Raw genomic sequence first — 23,706 nt, forward strand, 5'->3', positions numbered from 1 at the left:
TGGCAGGCAAACGTATGTTCCCTTTCCCTGGGTCCTATATGGTGCCTTCCTAATGGGTGTAGTGAGGGGCCGTGCACGTACAATGCCACGGCTTCCGGTTACTAGCTGAGGGTAGTTGCTCTCCTCCACTAGATGAGGGATCCGGTTCCCTTTCTTGGCCTGACCCCCCTACTCTGGTAGCGGCGTGCGGTGGCAGCTGGCCGGTCCGCACCCCTGGGGTCCCTTCACTCCACTCCTGGAGCCTCCTCCGTTCCTCTCCTTTCCTTTCTTCTCCTCCAGGCCCAGGCCTCAAGACTTGGCCCACCTGTGGAGCAGAGCCCATGCAGAGCCCCTGCTCCCAGCCTCCTTCTCTCTGCTCTCTCCCACTTTCTACTCTCTGACTCTAAGATGGTGCCCACCTTATATACTCCTACTTTACAGTGCACCCTGGATCTACTCTCCCCACCCACACACTACCAGGTTCCCCCTTTCTAGGTGTTCCCTCCCCCACTCCAGCCAGGGACAGGAACAGTTGTGCTCACTCTTGGGAGCATTGTCGCCCTGCCCCCCGGAAATGTGGTGTAGTGCATGTGGGTGTTAGGGTCCTGAGCCACACTCCATCCTTACCTGGAAGTGAGATATCACACCTCTGGGTGAGATGCAATACCTCTGTAGCGACCGAACCCTCGGGGCACTACATTCCCCCCTGGTAAATCACAGCATGTCCGCGGGCTGGAACAGAGCAAAAGATAATTGATTTCAAGACATGCAGAATTAAAGTTTTTTTTTGTTGTTTTTTTTTTTAATGTTGCTTGTCATAAAACTTTTCTCTTTTTATCAACATATACAACATTCCTTTCATTTACGGTTACTCTTTCCTTGATCTAACTTTCAATATACACATATAAAACATTCTTTTAAGTAGAAAATATGAAACATTATCAGCAACATTTCAACGGCGAAGTCTCTTTAACAGGCCACAGTCCTTGCCGCGACCAGGTGTCCATGTCACCCAACAAGGTGCAATTTTACTAAGTGCAAACTTTCAAACACCTTCTATCTATTGAGGTAGGAGCTTATAAAACCAATAGGGGGCACTTTAAGAAGTGCAACTATTTACAAGGGTTGGCTGCTCCCAGTCCCCAGTCGGATAATTCACAGACCCTTTTCGGGTAACCTTAACAAACTTTTTAAAATCCGCAAACGGGCGTGACTTGAAACTCTTTCACCCTGATGGGTAACTATGTACAGCTCCTGCTGTTGTTCTTCAGTAGCGGCCTCCCTCTAGTGGCCGTGTCCCCCTCGTGGACGTTCCTGCTCCTCATAGTCTTCAGACCCGTCCGGGTCCTCCGTATAGCAGAATTCAGGGTAGTGCTGTTCCTCTACCCGCTGAACGTTGAGGGCATACCACCCTCGCAGGCCTCTGTGTCAGGTGTATGACACCTGATCCCCCGGGAATAGATCCCGTTTCGGGTTACCCGCGGGCAGGCGACTCTCCACATCCCTCCGATTGACAAAGAGGTCTGTGTCGGTGGTCGGGTCCCGAATGAACCCCCACCCCTTCTCCTGGAGGAACCTGACCACGATCCCGGTGACCTTGGGACCGCGTGCAGCCTCGGGGTCTCTGTGGGTCCGGGTCTTTTCCTCTGCGCTCCAGGCCTGCTGCTGTTCTTGTCTCCGGCGCCGCGCCTGCTTCTCCTTCTCCAACTGTGCAATCTCCCGGCGGCAGAATTCCCACCTGCGAGCTGCGTCCGCTCGCGTCTCTTGCGAGAACCTCGGCAAGTTGACTGTATAAGTCCTTCCCCAGGGGTGGTAGTGTTGGGACCGGGGGCGCTCGTTGTTGGAAGGTGCCTGGGGGCATCAGGCCTTGCGACCGGGCCTGGAGCGGGCCACTTACGGCCGCACCCGAGATCAAGGGGCACGGCGTGGGACACGGTCCGGCGGCTGCGCTTGGGGCTTTGGGCCTAGGTGCAGGCGGCGGGAGCGGAGGAGGTGCAGTGACTTCCGGGGTGATTGGCTCCGAGACGGGGTCCAGGGGCAGGTTAGTGGCGTCTGGGCTGGTATCAGGGGCATCCCCTTTACCTGCTCCCTTTGCAGCGCTGCTCTCAGCCTCCAGTGGTCCTCCTCTGTCCTCAGGGGCAGGCACGCTGTCGGGTGCTTGCAGCGCCGCTTGCTGCCGGGCCGCGACCCGCCGGCCCATCTCTTCTTTCCACCCCACGATGGTCTCCCGCTGCGCCTGGACCATCCTCCGGTCCATATCCTCCAGTCCAGCCCGGAGGAATTCAGGGTCCTCTCCAGGGAGCTGGGCCATCAGCTCCATAAGGCTGCACGGAGCCGCTTCAGCCTGCAGTAGGCCACTGGCACGGGTACTGGGGCTGGTGCTGCTTGCCATCTCCGGGTGTGGTCTGCCAAGACTGATCCAAACCACACCCTGCCCTTCGGTTTTCTTTCCCTTCAGCCCCTGTTGGGGGTGGTCCCGGGGCAATCTGCTGGCAGTCACTCTCAGGGGCAGCCCCCCCACGTTGATGGACATCTCTACAGCCGCACTCATGGCTGTTGGGGGTGGGCTCCATCTTTGGCGCCATTCTGGGACCTGGCCCATGATGGGAGGTGGCTTCTTGTTGTCTTTTGGCGCGCACATAATGGCGTCCATTCTGCTGGGGCGGGTGCCACATTCAATACAGTGAAACAGTCTCTAGGCACACAATACCCGATGATAATGGGTTGGTTTCGATCCTGCCGACTACGCCAAAGTTGACGCGCCCCCTGGGCCATGTGTGTAGGGGAATACCTGGAGCCGGGTCTCGGTGTAATGCTAGGGGTTGTAGTCTCCGTGGCGGCGACCCGGTCTCGTGGCTCAGGGTGGTCAAACCAGTGGCGGATCTGTTTCTTTGGTTTAGTAATGTTTAAATGTCCGACTACGCCACCCGTGGATTGCGGTCGCTGAGAACCGCCGCTGCGGGCAGACCGCTGAGGCTTATGTTGTGTGCGCAGCAGGGGGTAGTATAACTCCCCACGGGAGGAGTATAGCATCAGGGCAGTGCGTGCAGATGGTGGGGGTGATGGTGTGCGGGAGCAACAGTAATGACTCAGAGTCCAGTGATGCAGTCCAGGGTCTTTACTCACAGTTTTACACTCCAAGCCACTTCTGCAGGTAATGGCTGCCCACGTCGTGCTGTGCTCACCAGTTGAGGGGCTCGGCCAACTCCCAGGTACCTTTGGAATGCTTTTCAGGACCCCCTTCGTGTGTCCTTTCTCTGGCCTGTCGTACCCCACAATGGACTACGTTTCTGTCCAGCTGCCTCGGGCCTTGGCGGGCAAATGTATGTTCCGTTTCCCTGGGTCCTATATGGTGCCTTCCTAACGGGTGTAGTGAGGGGCCGTGCACGTACAATGCCATGGCTTCCGGTTACTATCTGAGGGTAGTTGTTCTCCTCCACTAGATGAGGGATCCGGTTCCCTTTCTTGGCCTGACCCCCCTACTCTAGAAGCGGCGGGCGTGGGGTGGCGGCTGGCCAGTCCGCACCCCTGGGGTCCCTTCACTCCACTCCTGGAGCCTCCTCCGTTCCTCTCCTTTCCTTTCTTCTCCTCCAGGCCCAGTCCTTAAGACTTGGCCCGCCGGCGGAGCAGAGCCCATGCAGAGCCCCTGCTCCCAGCCTCCTTCTCTCTGCTCTCTCCCACTTTCTACTCTCTGACTCTAAGATGGTGCCCACCTTATATACTCCTACTTTACAGTGTACCCTGTACTCCCCACTAACACACTACCGGGTTCCCCCTTTCTAGGTGTTCCCTCCCCCACTCAAGCCAGGGACAGGGACAGTTGTGCTCACTTTTGGGAGCATTGTCGCCCTGCCCCCCGGAAATGTGGTGTAGTGCATGTGGGTGTTAGGGTGCTGAGCCACACTCCATCCTTACCTGGAAGTGAGATATCACACCTCTGGGTGAGATGCAATACCTCTTTAGCGACCGAACCCTCGGGGCGCGACATTGGTCATCAGACGTGATCATATACTGAGGTATTTATCCTGACATTTTATTGCAAGCTGCAAAATATTATACTCCATTTAAAGTCTGCTAGTTGTGTGTCCAAAACATATCCAAACTTGGTTGCTGACCAATAGTATCGCTATACCGACACTGCCAAAAAAAATTGGTCATCAGCCATGAGCAAATATTACTGCGGTAATAACTGTGACATTTTTTGCAAGTGGCAAAATATTAAACTCCATTTAAAATGGGCAAGGCGCATGGTAAGGGATGGGGAAGTGGATGTGATGCTGATGTGCATGCAGAGGACAAGTCCGTGGGCAAGATGAGACTGTGCCTGCTGAGGGAGCACAACAAGCACCCACATCATGTCAACCTAGCTGCTTCCTGTCCCACTTTCTAGAGACAAGCGATCCCACACTTGGACACTCCAAAGAGCTGTTCACTTTTCCATTAATAGATTTGGGCCTCTCGCTCGGTCCGCTTCAAGCGGGGCAAGAGGAGATCACATGTAGCGATTCCCAAATATTAGAGCAGCCATGGTCACACAAAGGCGACAGAGGCAAAGTGCAATTACTGTCGCAACAGGTGGATGATGATGATGAGACAATTGCCCGCAAGTCAAAAAGAGGCCAAAGGTGCGTACATGGAAGACGAGGTGGTGGACAATGAAGTCACTGACCCAACCTGGCAAGGTGACATGCATAGCGAGGACAGCAGCGCAGAGGGGGAGGGAGGCGTAGCACCATGACAGGCAGGAACAAGCAGTGGGGTGGCAACAGAGACAAGGCAAACAACTGTTCCCCAAAACACCAATACCAGGGAAGTTGCCAGTCCAACTGTTAGGTCTTCCCGAGTCTGGCTCTTTCCTAAGGACTGTTCAGTTAACCCAAAAAAGGGCATTTGCATCATCTGCCATGCCAGTGTCAGCAGGGGCAGCAAAACTAACACCAGGGTCCAGAAACGGTGTCTGCAGGTGACACTACTGCCTCTTCCGCTGTTGAACGGGCACTCCAATCCTCTGTCCATAACACAGGCGAAGATGCCTCCAGTCCTGCACCTGTCGTTCCAAACTTGCAAACATCACAGTTAACAACGACGTCCACATCCTTGTCCCATGCAGTGTTCAGTTGTCCCTTCCCCAGTCTTTGGAACTCAAGTGCAAATATGGAGCCACCAACCCACAGGCCACAATACTAAACTGCCACATTTCTCGACTGCTTGCACTGGAAATGTTGCTTTTTAGGCTTGTGGAGACGGAAGCTTTCCGCAACGTCATGGTGACGGCTCTCTCTCGGTACTCCGTCCCCAGCTGCCACTATTTCTCCCGGTGTGCCATCCCCACCTTACACAAGCACGTTTCTCAGAACATTACCTGTGCCCTCAATAATGCAGTAACTTGGAAGGTCCACCTAACCAAGGACACGTGGACAAGTGCTTGTGACCAGGGACAGTACATTTCAATGAGGGCACATTGAGTTAATATTGTGGAAGCTGGGACCCAGTAGGTCCCTGGGACTGAACACGTCCTCCAGACGCAAAGGATTGTGGGTCCTGGGTCAGTCAGGATTGCCCCCACATTCTACAGCTCCTGCCCCTCCTCCTCCTCCTATTCAGCCTTCATCTCCAAAATGAGTCACAATCAGTCACAAGCTGGAAGCACTGCAGCACTGCCTCGGCCAAGCGGCAACAGGCTCTGCTGAAGCTTATCTGTTAGGTGACAAACTGCACACTGCTCCAGACTTGTTGAAAGCTGTAACAGAGCAGGCAGATCTGTGGCTCTCACAGCTGAACCTATAGCCAGGCATGGTCTCATGTGACAATGGCCAGAACCTGGTGGCAGCTCTGAACCTTGGCAACCTCGCACATGTACCATGCATGGCCCATGTGCTCAACTTAATGGCTCCGTGGTTTTGCAAAACCTACCCAGATCTGCCTGAGCTGCTTGTGAAAGTACGCTGCATGTGTGCCCATTTCCAAAAGTCAGCTACAGCTTCCGCCAGCCCTGGCAGTGCTTCAGCAGCATTTGCAGCTTCCAGCTCACCAACTGGTGTACGATGTCACCACGCTTTGGAACTCAACGTTGCCTATGTTGGGAAGGATTTGTGAGCAGCAGAGGGCAGTTGCTGAGTACCAGCTTCAACACGCCCTTCGGTATTGAGGTCAGCCTCCGCACTGATGAGTGGGAATGGATGTCTGACATCTGTGCCTTTCTTTGAGGACTCGACCAATATGGTGAGCGACGATGATGCAATAATTAGCATCACCATCCAGCTTCTCTGTCTACTGAAACGCTTGCTGCTCACAATTAAAGAGAAGGAATTGCAGACAGATCACAATGAGATGGAGCTAGGAACTGTACAGGGTGATGCTACACAGCCCAGCCTCTTCTCATCTCAATGCAGATAGGGTGATAATGAGGATGAGGAACAGGAGGAACAGAAGCTGGTTTCCTGCGCTACAGACGGTACTACCCACACCACATTCATACTGTCTGTTCAGCGTGGATGGCCTGAAGAGGGAGAGGACCAGGAGGAGGATGAGGAGGAGATCATGGACAGTTGTCCTCTTGTTGGGGACAGGGAAGTCTTGGCTGTTGGCAGTCTGGCACACATGACTGAGTTTATGTTCCACTGCCTTTCCCGTGACCCTCGCGTTGTACACATTTTGGGCAACAGTAATTACTGGTTGGTCACACTTCTAGACCCGTGCTACTAGGAGAACTTTCTATCTCTCCTTCCCATAGTGTGGCATGCCCTCTGTTGAGCTGATTGGTATATATGTAGCTTACCACGGGCCTAGGTGGTCTGGAGTTGGGACCCGGTCCTATTTGTCTACCCTTTTATATGCATTATTTCAACTTTGATATACGGTAAGGTTTTTAATATAGGCAGTATAGGTACCGTCCCAATTTAGGGTCACCTTGCCGCTGGTGGGACGGCTTGTATACTTTTTTTGATCAAAAATAGTTCACTAAGTACCCTATATTTATTATGCAACTTTGCTTTACATTTATATATAATTATGGTAGGGTATGAGATATATTTTTGTCTTGCTTCTTTTTTCCCATAGTGGACAGGTCTAATAAAAGGTTGCAGTACCAGAAGGCCCTTGTTGAAGAAATATTAAAAAAATTCACAGCTGACAATGCTGGCGGCAGAGGTCACAGTTCCTTGGACAACCAAGGAGTACAGGTGAGGTAGACACAAACCAGATGCAGCGTAATCAAGGAATACTATCAAAGATCTGGCACAGTTTTATGAGACCCTCCCAGCGCCCAGGCCTTGATGCGCAGGTTATTCTGACAAGGAGGGAAAAGTTTTGGAAGATTTTGAATGAGTACCTTGGCGACCATACCAGCATCCTCCGTGATTCCTCTGAGCCTTACAACTATTGGGTGTTCAAGCTGGACACGTAGAATGAACTGTCTCTTTACTCCTTGGAGGGAGGCCCTGCCACTAGCGTTTTGTCAGAGTGGGTTTTTAGTGCCGCCGGGGGTATTATAACTGATAGGTGCATACGCCTGTCAACTGAAAATGCTGACAGACTGACTCTCATCAAAATGAACAAGGGCTGGATTGGGCCAGACTTCTCGACACCACCGGATGATAGCAGTGGAACATAAACTCAAATCCAGTGTCTTTTTTTGGAAGATCTATTCCCATGCACCCCTTCACACCCAAACATGGGTATACGCCTCAGGACTTTGTCTATTTTATGTCGTCCTCCTCCTTATCCTTCTGCTCATCCTTCACCACCATATCACCAAGGTGACCATCATGCAACGCCCACATCATTTTTTTAAGGGTGTTTATGATGATCGTAGGAAGTATTTTTAGAGGTGTACCTCTAAAATTCAAAATAAAATATATATGTATACCCCCCAGGGGTAAATGTTTTTCAGCCCATGAACTTAGTGCATGGGCATTACCAGTCTAGGAGACCCACTCCTTAATAATGGAAAATATTTTTTTTACTGAGGCCCTCCACTAAGTCTCTTCAAATTGGTATTGGAGTGCGTCCTGGAATGAATGTTTCTTAACATTTTTTCCAGTAAAATCCATTTTAGCTTTGTTTTTATATGTTTTATTGTCAGTCCATAAAAGTGGCATAATACTCTGTCAACATTGTTCACAGCAGTGACCTGGGAGTCAGAGATGCTTCCAGGGGTCTTCCTCATGCTGTTCCCATGTCATTTCAGCACTGTTTCCATCTACTTCAACCAATTTTTAGGCCTCCTCTAGACCTCAGGGGGGGGACGTCGGAAAAATGCCTGGGTTTTCCATTGACTTATATTGTACTCATTACTTGGCGGAGCACCCGAACATTACGATTTACTCTACCCGAGTAATGAGTACCCGAGCATTTTAGTGCTCGCTCATCACTATTCAGCACCATCATCAATTTTTCCAATTGTAGACAAATATGTATTGGCCTTTACAATAACGGGTAATACAAAATGTGAGGCATAAAAAGAAATAAAGACAGCCAAACAATATTAACAACTTAAAACTAGTGATGGGTGAGCACTAAAATGCTCGGGTGCTCGTTTCTCGGGTCGAACACATTAGAATACTCGGGTGCTCGACCCGAGCAATGAGCCCAATGTAAGTCTATGGGAAACTCGAGCATTTTTCAGGCGGCTCCTCCAGGCGGTCTGCAGAGGGCCTAAAAATAGCCCAAATTATTATTATTATTTATTATTATAGCGCCATTTATTCCATGGCACTTTACATGTGAAAAAGGGATACACATACAAGAACAATTACAATAATCTTGAACACAATGTGACAGCGACTGGTACAGGAGGAGCGGGGACCCTGCCCATGAGGACTCACAATCTACAAGGGATGGGTGAGGATACAGTAGGTGAGGGTAGAACTAGTCGTGCAGCGGTATTGGTGGAGTGGTGGTTACTGCAGGTTGTAGGCTTGTTGGAAGAGGTGGGTCTTCAGGCTCCTTTTGAAGGTTTCCACGGTAGGCGAGAGTCTGACGTGTTGGGGTAGAGAGTTCCAGAGTAGAGGGGAAGCACAGGAGAAATCTTGTACATGATTGTGGGAGGAGGAGATAAGAGGGGAGTAGAGAAAGATCTTGTGAGGATCGGAGGTTGCATGTGGGTATGCAACGGGAGACTAGGTCAGAGATATATGGAGGAGCCAGGTTGTGAATGGCTTTGTATGTCATAGTTAGGGTTTTGAACTGGAGTCTCTGAGTGATGGGGAGCCAGTGAAGAGATTGACAGAGAGGAGAGGCCGGGGAATAGTGGGGGGACAGGTGGATTAGTTGGGCAGCAAAGTTTAGGATGTATTGGAGGGGTGCGAGAGTGTTGGAAGGGAGGCAACAGAGCAGGAGGTTGCAGTAGTCAAGGCGGGAGATGATGAGGGCGTGTACTAGTGTTTTTGCAGATTCATGGTTGAGGAATGTGCGGATCCGGGAGATATTTTTGAGTTGGAGTCGGCAGAAAGTGGAAATGGCTTGGATATGTGGTTTGAAGGAGAGTTCAGAGTCAAGGGTTACCCCAAGGCAGCGAGCTTGAGGGACTGGGGAGAGTGGGCAGCCATTGACATTGATAGATAGGTCAGTTGGGGCAGTTGAATGAGATGGCGGAAAGATGATGAATTCTGTCTTGTCCATATTAAGTTTTAGAAATCTAGCAGACAAGAAAGATGAAATAGCAGACAGACATTGTGGGATTTTGGTTAGTAAGGAGGTGATATCGGGTCCAGAGAGGTAGATCTGTGTGTCATCAGCATAGAGGTGATAATGAAAGCCATGAGACTCTATGAGCTGTCCCAGGACTAAGGTGTAGATGGAGAAGAGCAGGGGTCCTAGAACTGAACCTTGGGGGACACCGACAGATAGGGGGCGAGATGAGGAGGTGGTGTGTGAGTGGGAGACACTGAATGTCCTGTCTGTTAGGTATGAGGAGATCCAGGATAGGGCCAAGTCTGTGATGCCGAGAGATGAGAGAATTTGTAGTAAGAGGGAATGGTCCACTGTGTCGAAGGCAGATGACAGGTCTAGGAGGGGGAGGACAGAGTAGTGTCGCTTAGATTTGGCGGTTAGTAGGTCGTTGGTGACTTTAGTCAGTGCAGTTTCAGTAGAATGGTGCTGTCGGAAACCAGATTGTAGGCAGTCGAAGAGGGAGCAGGAGGAGAGGTGGGAGGACAACTCAGAATGGACGTGTTGTTCCAGTAGGTTTGAGGCATAGGGGAGAAGTGATATGGGGCGATAGCTAGACCGAGAGGATGGATCAAAGGAGGGCTTTTTGAGGATGGGTGTGATTGAGGCGTGTTTGAAGCATGAGGGGAAGACACCAGTTGTTAGTGACAGGTTGAAGAGGTGGGCTAGGGGTGGGATGAAGATAGTGGTAAGGTTTGGGATGAGGTAGGACGGGATTGGGTCAAGTTTACAGGTGGTGAGGTGTGATTTGGAGAGTAAAGAGGAAAGTTGATCTTCTGTAATGGTGGAGAAGGTGGTTTTGGAGGAAGAGGGTTGAGTAGGTGTGGGGAGGGGCTGTGGGGGCTTTAGGCAAAAGCTTTGTCTGATGGTGTCAATCTTCTGCTTGAAGAATGAGGCAAAGTCTTCGGCTGAAATAAGAGGAGAGGGAGGAGGCACTGGGGGACGGAGGAGAGAATTGAAGGTGTTGAATAGTTGTTTGGGGTTGTGAGACAGGGAGGATATGACAGATGCAAAGAATGTTTGTTTTGCTGCAGTGAGTGTGGACTTGAAGGTAGTGAGGGACTGTTTGAATGCGATGAAGTGCTCATTGGAGTGGGACCTTTTCCATCTACGCTCAGCAACCCTGGAGGCCCGTCACAGTACTTTAGTTAGGCTGGTGTGCCAGGGTTGTCTGTTGATTGTGCGAGCCTTGGAATGTGTGAGGGGGCGACCGAATCGAGAGCTGCAGCTGTTGTGGTGTTGTATAAAGTGGCAGCAACATCTGCATCATGTAAGGAACTAATGTCTGTAAGAGGGAGGAGGGATTCAGAGAGTGAGTGTAGGTCAAGGTGTTTGAGATTTCTGCGAGGGTATGCAAGTTTGTGGAGTGGGGATTGTTGCCCTGGAGAGGAGAGGGTAGAGAATGTAAGTAGGTTGTGGTCAGATAGAGGGAGAGGTGAGTTAGTGAGGTTAGATAGGGAACAGAGGCGGGTAAAGATGAGGTCCAGTGTGTGGCTGTCTTTGTGGGTGGGTGTGGAAGACCACTGGGTAAGACCAAAGGATGAAGTGAGGGATAGAAGCTTAGAGGCAGCTGAGAGGGAAGTTTCAATGGGGATGTTAAAGTCACCCATGAGGATAGTGGGGGGATGTCAACGGAGAAGAAATGAAGTAGCCAAGTGGTGAAGTGGTCAAAGAAAGTGGTTGTTTATCTTGGGGGGCGGTAGATGACATCCAGTTGGAGGTTGAAGGGGGAGTAGATGCGCACGCAGTGCACTTCAAAAGAGGGGAGAGTAATTGAGGGCGGCAGTGGGATATGGGTGAAGGAGCAGTTATCTGAGAGGAGGAAACCTATTCCTCCACCGTGCTTGCCGGTGGGGTGGGGGGTATGGGAGAGGTGGAATCCGCCATACGAAAGTGCAGCAGGAGAGGCCGTGTCGGAGGGGATGAGCCAGGTTTCAGTGATGCCGAGGAAGGAAAGCTTGTTAGTGATGAAGAGGTCGTGAATGTAGGAAAGTTTGTTGCAGACGGAGCGAGGGTTCCATAGAGCTCCTGTTAGAGGGATGGGGAAGCGGGGCTGGATAGATGGGTATAAGGTTAGAAGGGTTACGAGAGCTTGGGATAGATCGTGGGTAGGAGGTGGAAGTGATCGTAGGGATGTGGTGAGGAGGGCCGGGATGTGGAAAAATGTCGCCGGCAGTGAGGAGGAGCAGAGAAAGCGTTAGTAGGTGGGAGCAGCAGAGGGCATGAGGTCGCTGTCTGTGTTTGGAGACAAAGGATTGTATGTTGAGGAATAGCTCTGAGGAGGAGGTGAGATGGGTGGGGAGAATGGAGGGAGAGATGAAGAGTTCCTTACTAGGTGTAGGGATTAGGGCTGGTTTGAAAAGGTGAAGGATTAAGGGGGTGAGAGTTAAAACAAACACAAACATTGTTTACTGTGACTTAGTATCCAGTTCCCTTCAGTTCCCTTCAGGTTCAATTCAGGATTAATTCATGTTTCTCACACTTCAGCAATGGACACTTAAGGTGATGGACACAGACTAAAGTCTGACACAGACTCCTGGCTCACAATATATTTGCAACAGAATGCATTCAGCTGTGAACCAGAGGGGAGTGGTCTGTGCTCATCTTGATCAGCTGATTAAGGCTGAACCAGAGGCTAGATACTCAAAGGCTAAGTAAATAAGGCCATAAATGATAGTGGGGGGTAGCTGGTGTAACTTGAAGAGCATACCATAAGTAAATAGGAGCAGAGAGGTATAGAGAAGTCTACATGGAAGTCAGGATGGGAAAGTTGGGTCACGTACCATTAGTAAATAGGAGCAGATGGGAACAGTGCTCAAATGACTTGGAAACAGCATGGGAAAGACCCCTGCAAGCATTTCTGACTCCCAGGTCACTGCTGTGAACAACATTGTGAGAGGTATTACGCCACTTTTACGGACTCACAATAAAACATACAAAAATGAAACCAAAATGGATTTTCCTGGGAAATATGTTAAGGAACATCCTTTCCAGAGTAATGACTTGTATATAAGGCAAAATAAATAACCAAAAACAAAAATACTCCTCCACACCTTGGGCTATGTTCACACGTAGCTTTATTGATGTGTTTTTGCACTTTTGCATTGCTTTCAACCAGGACAAATGTCATTTTAACATTTTACAACCTTATCTGGCCATGTGGTGTGTGAGACATGATCACACACATCCTGTTTCATTTATGAAGGAGGGACTCTGAAAGTCACAAAGCCTATTTTTATAGGGCAATCAGGCGGCCTTTTTTATGAAGGAGGGACTCTGAAAGTCACAAAGCCTATTTTTATAGGGCAATCAGGCGGCCTTTACTATTCTTGAAGGGCCAGCAGTCGGCCCTCACTATTCTTAGAGAGCCATCAGCCGACTATGCTTTGCTGTTCCCATTACTAAAGAGTGGGTCTCCCATACTGTTATTGCATATGCTGAGAGTGGCAGGGCTGCCCAAAATTTGGACGCACCCCAATACCCCTTTGAAAATTTGGACGCACTTCAATATCCCTTGAAGAGACGTAGAGGAGGACCTCCTGAAAACAATGTTCCCAACATTAGGAAGTGGGTCTCCCATACTGTTTGCCTATGCCCCTTGGAAGAAACGTAGAGGAGTGCCTCCTGAAAAAAATGTTCCCATTATAAATAAGTGGGTCTCCTATTGCATTTGCCTATGCAGTGAATGCAAGGATTGCCAAAAATTTGGAGACACTCCAATGCCCCTTGGGAGAGATGTGGAGGTCAGAGGACCTCCTGAAAACAATATTCCCATTATTAGGAAGAGGGTCTCCCATAATGTTGGCCTATGCAGTGAATGCGAAGGCTGCCAAAATTGGGAGGCACTCCAATGCACCTTGGAAGAGACATAGAGGGCCTCATGAAAAAATGTTCCCATTATTAGGAAGTGGGTCTCCCATAGTGTTGGCCTATGCAGTGAATGCAAAGGCTGCCAAAATTGGGAGGCACTCCAATGCACCTTGGAAGAGACGTAGAGGGCCTCATGAAAAATGTTCCCATTATTTGGAAGTGTGTCTCCCATAGTGTTGGCCTATGCAGTGAATGCAAGGGCTGCCAAAAATTGGGAGGCACTCCAATGCCCCTTGGAAGAGACGTAGAGGGTCTCATCAAAAAATGTTCCCATTATAAGGAAGTGGGTCTCCCATAGTGTTGGCCTATGCAGTGAATGCATGGGCGGCCAAAATTGGGAGCCACTCCAATGCCCCTTGGAAGAGACGTAGAGGGCCTCATGAAAAAATATTCCCATTATTAGGAAGTGGGTCTCCCATAGTGCTGGCCTATGCAGTGAATGCAAGGGCTGCCAAAAATTGGGTGGCACTCCAATGCCCCTTGGAAGAGACGTAGAGGGCCTCATGAAAATATGCTCCCATTATTAGGAAGTGGGTCTCCCATAGTGTTGACCTATGCAGTGAATGCAAGGGTGCCAAAAATTGGGAGGCACTCCAAAGCACCTTGGAAGAGACGTAGAGGGCCTCATGAAAAATGTTCCCATTATTTGGAAGTGGGTCTCCCATAGTGTTGACCTATGCAGTGAATGCAAGGGGTGCCAAAAATTGGGAGGCACTCCAATGCACCTTGGAAGAGACGTGAAGGAGGGCTCATAAAAAAATGTTCTCATTAGAAAGGAGCGGGTCTCCTATACTTGTAATGCCCATGCGCTAAGTGTATGAGCTGATAAACATTTACCCCTGGGGAGTATACATGAACATACTGTATAAAAAAAAAATGTTTACGGGCGTCATAGACACCCTTTAAAAAAATTATGTGGGTGTTGCATCACGGACCACGGTCACCCTGGTGATATGGTGGTGGAGGATGAGAATGAGGAGAAGGAGGAGGACAAGAGCAAATAGCCAAAATCAGGAAGTATATACCCATGTGTGGGTATGAAATGGTGCATGGGAATACACCGTGTTCAGAATTATTAGACAAATGAGTATTTTGATCACATCATACTTTTTATACATGTTGTCCTACTCCAAGCTGCATAGGCTTGAGAACCAACTACCAATTAAGTAAATCTGGTGATGTGCATCTCTGTAATGAGGAGGGGTGTTGACTAATGACATCAACACCCTATATAAGGTGTGCTTAATTATTAGGCAACTTCCTTTCCTTTGGCAAAATGGGTCAGAAGAGAGGTTTGACGGGCTCTGAAAAGTCCAAAATTGTGAGGTGTCTTGCAGAGGGACGCAGCAGTCTTGAAATTTCCAAACTTTTGAAGCGTGATCACCGAACAATCATGCGTTTTATGTCAAATAGCCAACAGGGTTGCAAAAAGTGTGTTGGCCAAAAAAGGCGCAAAATAACTGCCCATGAATTGAGGAAAATCAAGCTGCTAAGATGCCATTCGCCACCAGTTTTGCCATATTTCAGAGCTGCAATGTTACTGGCGTATCAAAAAGCACAAGGTGTGCGATACTCAGGGACATGGCCAAGGTAAGGAAGGCTGAAAAACGATCACCTTTGAACAAGAAACATAAGATAAAACGTCAAGAATGGGCCAAGAAATATCTTAAGACTGATTTTTCAAAGGTTTTATGAACTGATGAAATGAGAGTGACTCTTGATGGGCCAGATGGATGGGCCAGAGGCCGGAACAGTAAAGGGCAGAGAGCTTCACTCCGACTCAGACGCCAGCAAGGTGGAGGTGGGGTACTGGTATGGGCTGGTATCATCAAAGATGAACTTGTGGGACCTTTTCAGGTTGAGGATGGAGTGAAGCTCAACTCCCAGACCTACTGTCAGTTTCTGGAAGACAACTTCTTCAAGCAGTGGTACAGGAAGAAGTCGGTATCGTTCAAGAAAAACATGATTTTCATGCAGGACAATGCTCCATCACATGCATCCAACTACTCCACAGCATGGCTGGCCAGTAAAGGTCTAAAAGAAGAAAAAATAATGACATGGCCCCCTTGTTCACCTGATCTGAACCCCATAGAGAACCTGTGGTCCATCATAAAATGTGAGATCTACAGGGAGGGAAAACAGTGCACCTCTCAGAACAGTGTCTGGGAGGCTGTGGTGGCTGCTGCACGCAATGTTGATCAAAAACAGATAAAGTAACTGACAGAATCTATGGATGGAAGGCTGTTGGTTGTCATCATAAAGAAAGGTGGCTATATTGATCACTAATTTTTTTGGTTTTTGTTTTTGCATGTTAGAAATGTTTATTTCTAAATTTTGTGCACTGATATTGGTTTACCTGGTGAAAATAAACAAGTGAGATGGGATTATATTTGTTTTTTATTAAGTTGCGTAATAATTCTGCACAGTAATAGTTGCCTGCACAAACAGATATACTCCTAAGATAGTCAAATCTAAAAAAAACCACTCCAACTTCCAAAAATATTAAGCTTTGACATTTATGAGTCTTTTGGGTTGATTGAGAACATAGTTGTTGATCAATAATAAAAATAATCCTCTAAAATACAACTTGCCTAATAATTCTGCACACAGTGTATACCTCCCAAAAAAAGACTCTGAACTTGAGTTTATGTTACGCTGCTCTCATTCAGTGGTGTTGAGAAGTCTGCCCCAATCCAGCCCTTGTTCATTTTTATAAGAGTCAGTCTGTGAGCATTTTCAGTTGACAGGCGGATGCGCTTATGAGTTATAATTTCACCAGCGGCACTAAAAACCCGCTCTGATAAAAAGCTAGCTGCAGGGCAGGCCAGGATCTCCAAGGCGTAGAGAGCCAGTTCTTTCCACATGTCCAGCTTGGATACCCTATAATTATAAGGCACAGAGGACGTTCGTACGGTCGGCAAGGTACGTCCTCAGCATCTTCCCAAACTTTGCACTCCTTGTGAGAGTACCCAGTACCTCAGGGCCTGTGCGATGGGAGGGGCTGAGAAAATTCTCCCAGAACTTTGACAGTGTTCCCCTGCCTCTGCTGGATTGGAGTTGTGTCTCTCTCGCCTGTACTCCTTGGTTGTCCAACGAACTGTGACCTCTGCCGTCAGCGTTTTCAGATGGGAATTTTTTTAAACTCAGCCATGCGTGCAAGACTGCTAACAGGCAAGACTTCCGAGTCCTCACCAAGAGGACGACTGACCATGCTCTCCTCCTCCCTGTCCTCAGGCCATCCACGCTTAACAGACGGTATGAAAGTTGTGCAGGCAGTACCATCTATAGCGCATGAAACTAGCTCCTGTTCTTCCTCCTCCTCCTCATCTTCCTCATTGTCACCCAATCCACGTTGGGATGAGATGAGGCTGGGCTGTGTGTAATCACCCTGTATGGTTCCTTGCTCCATCTCATCGTGCTCCGCCTGCAATGCATCCTCTTTGATTGTGAGCAGAGAGTGTTTCAGAAGACAAAGAAGCTTGATGGTGACGCTAATTATGGCATCATCGCTGCTCACCATCTTGGTGGAGTCCTCAAAGTTTTGGAGGATGGTATAGATGTCTGACATCCATGTCCACTCCAGAGGTCTTATGTGTGGAGTCTGAACTGAATACCGACAGCCTTGTTGATGCTGGTACTCAACAACTGCCTTCTTCTGCTCACAAATACTTCCTAACATCTGCAGTGTAGAGTTCCAATGCATGGGGACATCACACATCAGTCGGTGAGCCGGAAGCTGCAAACGCTGCTGAAGCACGGCTAGGGCGGCGGAAGCTGTAGCTGACTTTCTAAAATGGGTACACAGGTGGCGTACTTTAACAAGCCGATCCAGCAGCTCCGGGTAGGATTTCAGAAACTGCTGAACCACAAGGTTAAGCACATGGGCCAGGCATAGTACATGTGTGAGCTCGCCTCGCCTCAGAACCGCCACCAGATTCTGGCCATTGTCACACACAAACATTCCTGGCTGTAGGTACAGCCACAGATCTGCCTGCTCTTTTTCGGAGCTGTCCACAACTCTTGAGCATTGTGCGGTTTGTCACCAAAGCATATTAGCTTCAGCACAGCCTGTTGCTGCTTGGCTGAGGCAGTGCTGCAGTGCTTCCAGCTTGTGACTGATGTGGTAATTTCAGAGATGGAGTCTGAAGAGGAGGCTGAGGAGGATGAGGTGCAGGAGCAGTAGACTGTGGGGGCAACCCTGATTGACCTAGGGCCCGCAATCCTCAGCGTCGGGAGGATGTGTTCCGTCTCAATGTCCGACTGGGTCCCGGCTTCCACTATGTTAACCCAATGTGCCGTCAGTGAGATGTACCGTCCCTGCCCAGAAGCACTTGTTCACGTGTCCGTGGTTAGGTGGACTTTCCCAGTAACTGCATTGTTGAGGGCTCGGTTAATGTTGTGGGACACGTGCTTGTGTAATGAGGGGAAGCACACCGGGAGAAATAGTGGCGGCTGGGGACCGAGTACCGAGGGACAGCCGCCGCCATCAGGTTGCAGAAAGCTTCCATCTCCACAAGCCTAAAAGGCAACATTTTGAGCGCAAGCAGTCGCAAAATGTGGGAATTTAGTAGCATGGCCTGTGGGGTGTTGGCTGCGTATTTGCTCCTGCGTTCCAAGGACTGGGGTATGGACAACTGAACGCTGCACTGGGACAACGATGTGCTTGCTGATGGTGCTAGTTGAGAGTGTGTATCGACAGGTGCAGGGCAGGAGGCATCTTTGCATGCACTATGAACAGGGGATTGGCTTGCATGCACAAGAGCGGAAGAAGCCGTGGTGTCACCCGCAGACACTGTTCCTAGACCCTGGGGTTTGGCCCACAAAGTCAGGTGCTTTGCTGCCATGTGCCTGATCATGTTGGTGGTGGTCAGGCTGGTAGTTTTGCTACCCCTGCTGATGATTGCCTGGCAGGTGGTGCAAATGGCCTTTTTAGAGTTATCGGCAGAGTCTTTAAAAAACAACCAGACTTGGGAAGACCTAACAGTTGTACTGGCAACTTCCGTCATGTTGGTCTTACGGGGAACGGTTGCCTGCCTTCTGTCTGCGGCCACCACACTGCTTCTATTTCGATGAAATCTCCATAATCAGTACCGTTAATTTTAGGTGTCCAATAGTATTAGAAACTAATAAGAAATAAAGTCAAATAAACATGAACTTAAAGTTAGATAAAACAATAAAAGTAAATTAAAACAATCCGCCCTTAATTGATAACCTAACTAAAGAAATTATACTAAAACTTTTGTTTAGGCTCCCTAGGGACCACAGTTCCTTGTCGGAAAATACATTTATTTTCTAACTGGGGTAATAATTTGCCTGTATACCCTCATACCTCCTAAATGAATTTGCTAAATACCTTTCATTTTAAGTAACTTATAGTATGATTGATGAAACTACTTGAAGTGTCTCAGCAATGTTTTAAGTAGTGATGAGGGAGCATACTCGGTGATGATGATGGTGCATGCAGAGGCCGAGTCTGTGGGCAAGCTGAAATTGTCCCACAACAAACACTAACATATTCTCGCTCGACATTCCTGTCCCAATTAATAGGGGACTGCAGAACACCACTATTGAACACAAAGCAGTGTTAAAAGGTTATTGGTTGGATAGCAGATAATGCTTCCATTCACTTAGCCACCACCACCCTGTCTTCCACACGGTCAAGTCTCAGTAGCCGTGAGTCTGGACCGCATATTCCTCACCCTGAACCTCCTTCCTCCCACCATGCCAAGTGCCCAGAGACAACTGATTCCACACTTGGACACTCCGAAGATCTGTTCACTTTTCCATTTATAGATTCGGGCCTGTCGCCCGCTTCGCTTGAAGCGGGGCAAGAGGAGATCGCATGTAGCGATGCCCAAATATTTGAGCAACTACAGTCACACGAAGGCGACGGTGGGAAAGTGTCACAAGAGGTGGATGATGATGAGGCACAATTTCCAGAAAGTCAGGAGGAGGACCAGGGTGCGGAAGTGGAAGACGAGGTGGTGGATGATATAGTAACTGACCCAACCTGACCCAACCCAGTCAGAGCACCCCAACAGGCAGGAAGAAGCAGTGTGGTGGCCTCAGACAGAAGGCAGGTAACCGTTCCCCATAACACCAACACGAAGGAAGTTGCCAGTACAACTGTTAGGTCTTCCCGAGTCTGGTTGTTTTTTAAAGACTCTGCCGATAACCGCAAAAAGGCCATTTGCACAACCTGCCAGGCCAGCATCAGCAGGGGTGGCAAAACTACCAGCCTGACCACCACCAGCATGATCAGGCACATGGCAGCAAAGCACATGACTTTGTGGGCCAAACCCCAGGGTCTAGGAACAGTGTAGTGTCTGCAGGTGGCACCACTGTTTCTTCCACTGTTGTGCATGCAAGCCAATCCCCTGTCCATGGTGCATGTGAAGATGCCTCCTGCCCTGCACCTGTCCTTGTACACTCTCAAGTAGCATCATCAGGAAGCACGTCCACGTCCTTGTCCCAGCGCAGCATTCAGTTGTCCATACCCCAGTCCTTGGAACGCAAGAGCAAATACGCAGCAAACACCCCACAGGCCACACTACTAAACTCCCACATTTCGCAACTTCTTGCGCTTGAAACTTTGCCTTTTAGGCTCGTAGAGATGGAAGCATTCCGCAACCTGATGGCGGCGGCCGTCCCTTGGTACTCGGTCCCCAGCCGCCACTATTTCTCCCGGTGTGCCGTCCCCGCATTACACAAGCACGTGTCCAAAAATATTAGCCGTGCCCTCAACAACACAGTTACCGGGAAAGTCCACCTAACCACGGACACGTGGACAAGTGCTTGTGGGCAGGGACAGTACATCTCGCTGATGGCACACTGGGTTAACATAGTGGATGCCGGGACCCAGTCAGACCTTGGGACGGAACACGTCCTCCCGACTTCAAGGATTGCAGGCCCTATGTCATTCGGTGTTGCCCCTACAGTTTTCAGCTCCTGCACCTCATATTCCTCCTCCTTTTCAGCCTCCATCTCCGAAATGACCACATTAGTCAAAGCTGGAAGCACAGCAGCACTGCCTCGACCAAGCGGCAACCAGCTGTGCTTTAGCTAATATGCCTAGGTGACAAACCGCACAACGCTGAAGAGTTGTGCACAGCTCTGAAAGAGCAGGCAGATCTGTGGCTCACACCACTGAACCTACAGTCAGGCATGGTCCTGTGTGACAATGGCCGGAACCTTGTTGCGGCTCTGAGGCGAGGCGAGCTCACACATGTACTATGCCTGGCCTTGTTCTTAACCTCGTGGTTCAGCGGTTTCTCAAATCCTACCCGGAGCTGCCGGATGTGCTTGTTAAAGTATGCTGCCTGTGTGCCCATTTTAAAAAGTCAGCTACAGCTTCCGCTGCCCTTGCCGTGCTTCAGCAGTGTTTGCAGCTTCCGTCTCACCGACTGGTGTGTGATGTCCCCATGCGTTGGAACTCTACACTGCAGATGTTGGGAAGTATTTGTGAGCAGAAGAGGGCAGTTGTTGAGTACCAGCATCAACAAGGCCTTCGGTATTCAGTTCAGACTCCACACATAAGACCTCAGGAGTGGACATAGATGTCAGACATATGTACCATCCTCCAAAATTTTGAAGACTCCACCCAGATGGTGAGCGGTGATGATGCTATAATTAGCGCCACCATCCCACTTCTCTGTCTTCTGAAACGCTCTCTGCTCACAATCAAAGAGGCTGCATAGCAGGCAGAGCACGATGAAATGGAGCAAGGAACCATATAGGGTGATTACACACAGCCCATCCTCATCTCATCACAACGTGGATTGGGTGACAATGAGGAAGAGGAGGAGGAGGAAGAACAGGAGCTAATTTCATGCGCTATAGACGGTACTACCTGCACAACTGTCATAACGTCTGTTCAGCGTGGATGGCCTGAGGACAGAGAGGAGGAGGAGGAGAGCATGGTCAGTCTTCCTCTTGGTGAGAGCAAGACAGTCTAGCCTGTTAGCAGTCTTGCACACATGGCTGAGTTTATGTTACGCTGCCTTTCCCATGACCCTCGCGTTCTCAAAATTTTAGGTGACAGTCATTACTGGTTGGTGACACTTCTAGACCCACACTACAAGGAGAACTTTCTATCTCTTATTCCTGAGGCGGACAGGTCTACAAAAATGGGGTAGTAACAGAAAGCCCTTGTTGTGGAACTATTAAAAAAATTCCCATCTGAAAACTCTGGTGGCAGAGGTCACAGTTTGTTGGACAACCAAGGACTACTGGTGACAGAGACACAACTGCAATCCAGCAGAGGCAGGGGAACACTGTCAAAGTTCTGGGAGAATTTTCTCAGCCCCTCCCATCGCACAGGCCCTGAGGCGCGAGGTACTCTCATAAGGAGTGCAAAGTTTGGGAAGATCGAGAGGGAATACCTTGCCGACTGTACCATCGTCCTCCGTGATTACTCTGTGCCTTATAATTATTTGGTATCCAAGCTGGATACGTGGAATGAACTGCCTCTCTACGCCTTGGAGGTCCTTGCCTGCCCTGCCGCTAGTGTTTTATCAGAGCGGGTTTTTAGTGCCACTGGTGAAATTATAACTGATAAGCTCATCCGCCTGTCAACTGAAAATGCTGACAGGCTGACTCTTATAAAAATGAACAAGGGCTGGATTGGGCCAGACTTCTCAACACCACCGAATGAGAACAGCATAACATAAACTCAAATCCAGTGTCTATTTTTGGGAGGTGTATTCCCATGCACCTTTTCACACCCACACATGGTTATACGCTTCCTGATTTTGGCTATTTGCTCTTGTCCTCCTCCTTCTCCTCATCCTCATCCTCCACCACCATATCACCAGGGTGACCGTTGTCCATGATGTAACACCTACATAATTTTTTAAAAGGGTGTTTATGATGCCCGTAAAAAAAATTTTTTATACAGTATGTTCATGTATACCCCCCAGGGGTAAATGTTTGTCACCTCATACACTTAGTTCATGGGCATTACAAGTATAGGAGACCCGCTCCTTTCTAATGGGAACATTTTTTTATGAGGCCCTCCTCCACATCTCTTCCAAGGGGCATTGGAGTGCCTCCCAATTTTTGGCAGCCCTTGCATTCACTGCATAGGCCAACACTATGGGAGACCCACTTCCTAATAATGGGAATATTTTTTCATGAGGCCCTCCACGTCTCTTCCAAGGAGAATTGGAGTGCCTAAAAATGTTTGGCAACCCCTGCATTCACTGCATAGGCCAACACTATGGGAGACCCACTTCCTAATAATGGGAACATTGTTTTCAGTAGGCCCTCTGACCTCCTAGTCTTCTCCAAGGGGCATTGGAGTGCCTACAAATTTTTGGCAACCCTTGCATTCACTGCATAGGCAAACATAATGGAAGACCCACTTCATAATAATGGGAACATTGTTTTCAGGAGGCCCTCCTCTAATTCTCTTCAAAGGGGTATTGGGGTTCATCCAAATTTTCAAAGGGGTATTGGGGTGTGTCCAAATTTTGGGCAGCCCTGACACTCTCTGAATATGCAATAACAGTATGGGAGACCCACTCTTTAGCAACGGGAACAACAAAGCCTAGCCAGCTGATGGCTCTCTAAGAATAGTGAGGGCCAACTGCTGGCCCTTTAAGAATAGTAAAGGCAGCCTGAAGGCCCTATAAAAATAGGCTTTGTGACTTTCAGAGTCCCTCCTTCATAAATGAAACAGGATGTGTCTGATCATGTCTCACACACCACATGGCCAAATAAGGTTGTAAAATGTTAAAATGACATTTCCCGGTGAATGCATTTGTCACAGTTGAAAGCAATGCAAAAGTGCAAAAACTCGCTACGTGTGAACATAGCCCAAGGTGTGGAGGAGTATTTGTGATTTTGGTTATTTATTTTGCCTTATATACAAGTCATTACCCTGGAAAGGATGTTCCTTAATATATTTCCCTGGAAAATCCATCTTGGTTTCGTTTTTGTATGTTTTATTGTGAGTCCGTAAAAGTGGCGTAATACCTCTGACAACATTGTTGACAGCAGTGACCTGGGAGTCAGAAATGCTTCCAGGGGTCTTCCCCATGCTGTTCCCATACCATTTGAGCACTGTTCCCATCGATTTGGGCAATTTTTAGGCCCTCTGCTGACCGCCGGGGGGAGCTGCCTGAAAAATGCTCAAGTTTCCCATAGACTTACATTGGGCTCGTTGCTCGGGTCGAGCACCCGAGTATT

Source organism: Phyllobates terribilis, unplaced genomic scaffold (genome assembly GCF_046119375.1).
Source record: "Phyllobates terribilis strain yellow unplaced genomic scaffold, ASM4611937v1 Scaffold_3__8_contigs__length_932513732, whole genome shotgun sequence".
Lineage (NCBI taxonomy): Eukaryota > Metazoa > Chordata > Amphibia > Anura > Dendrobatidae > Phyllobates > Phyllobates terribilis.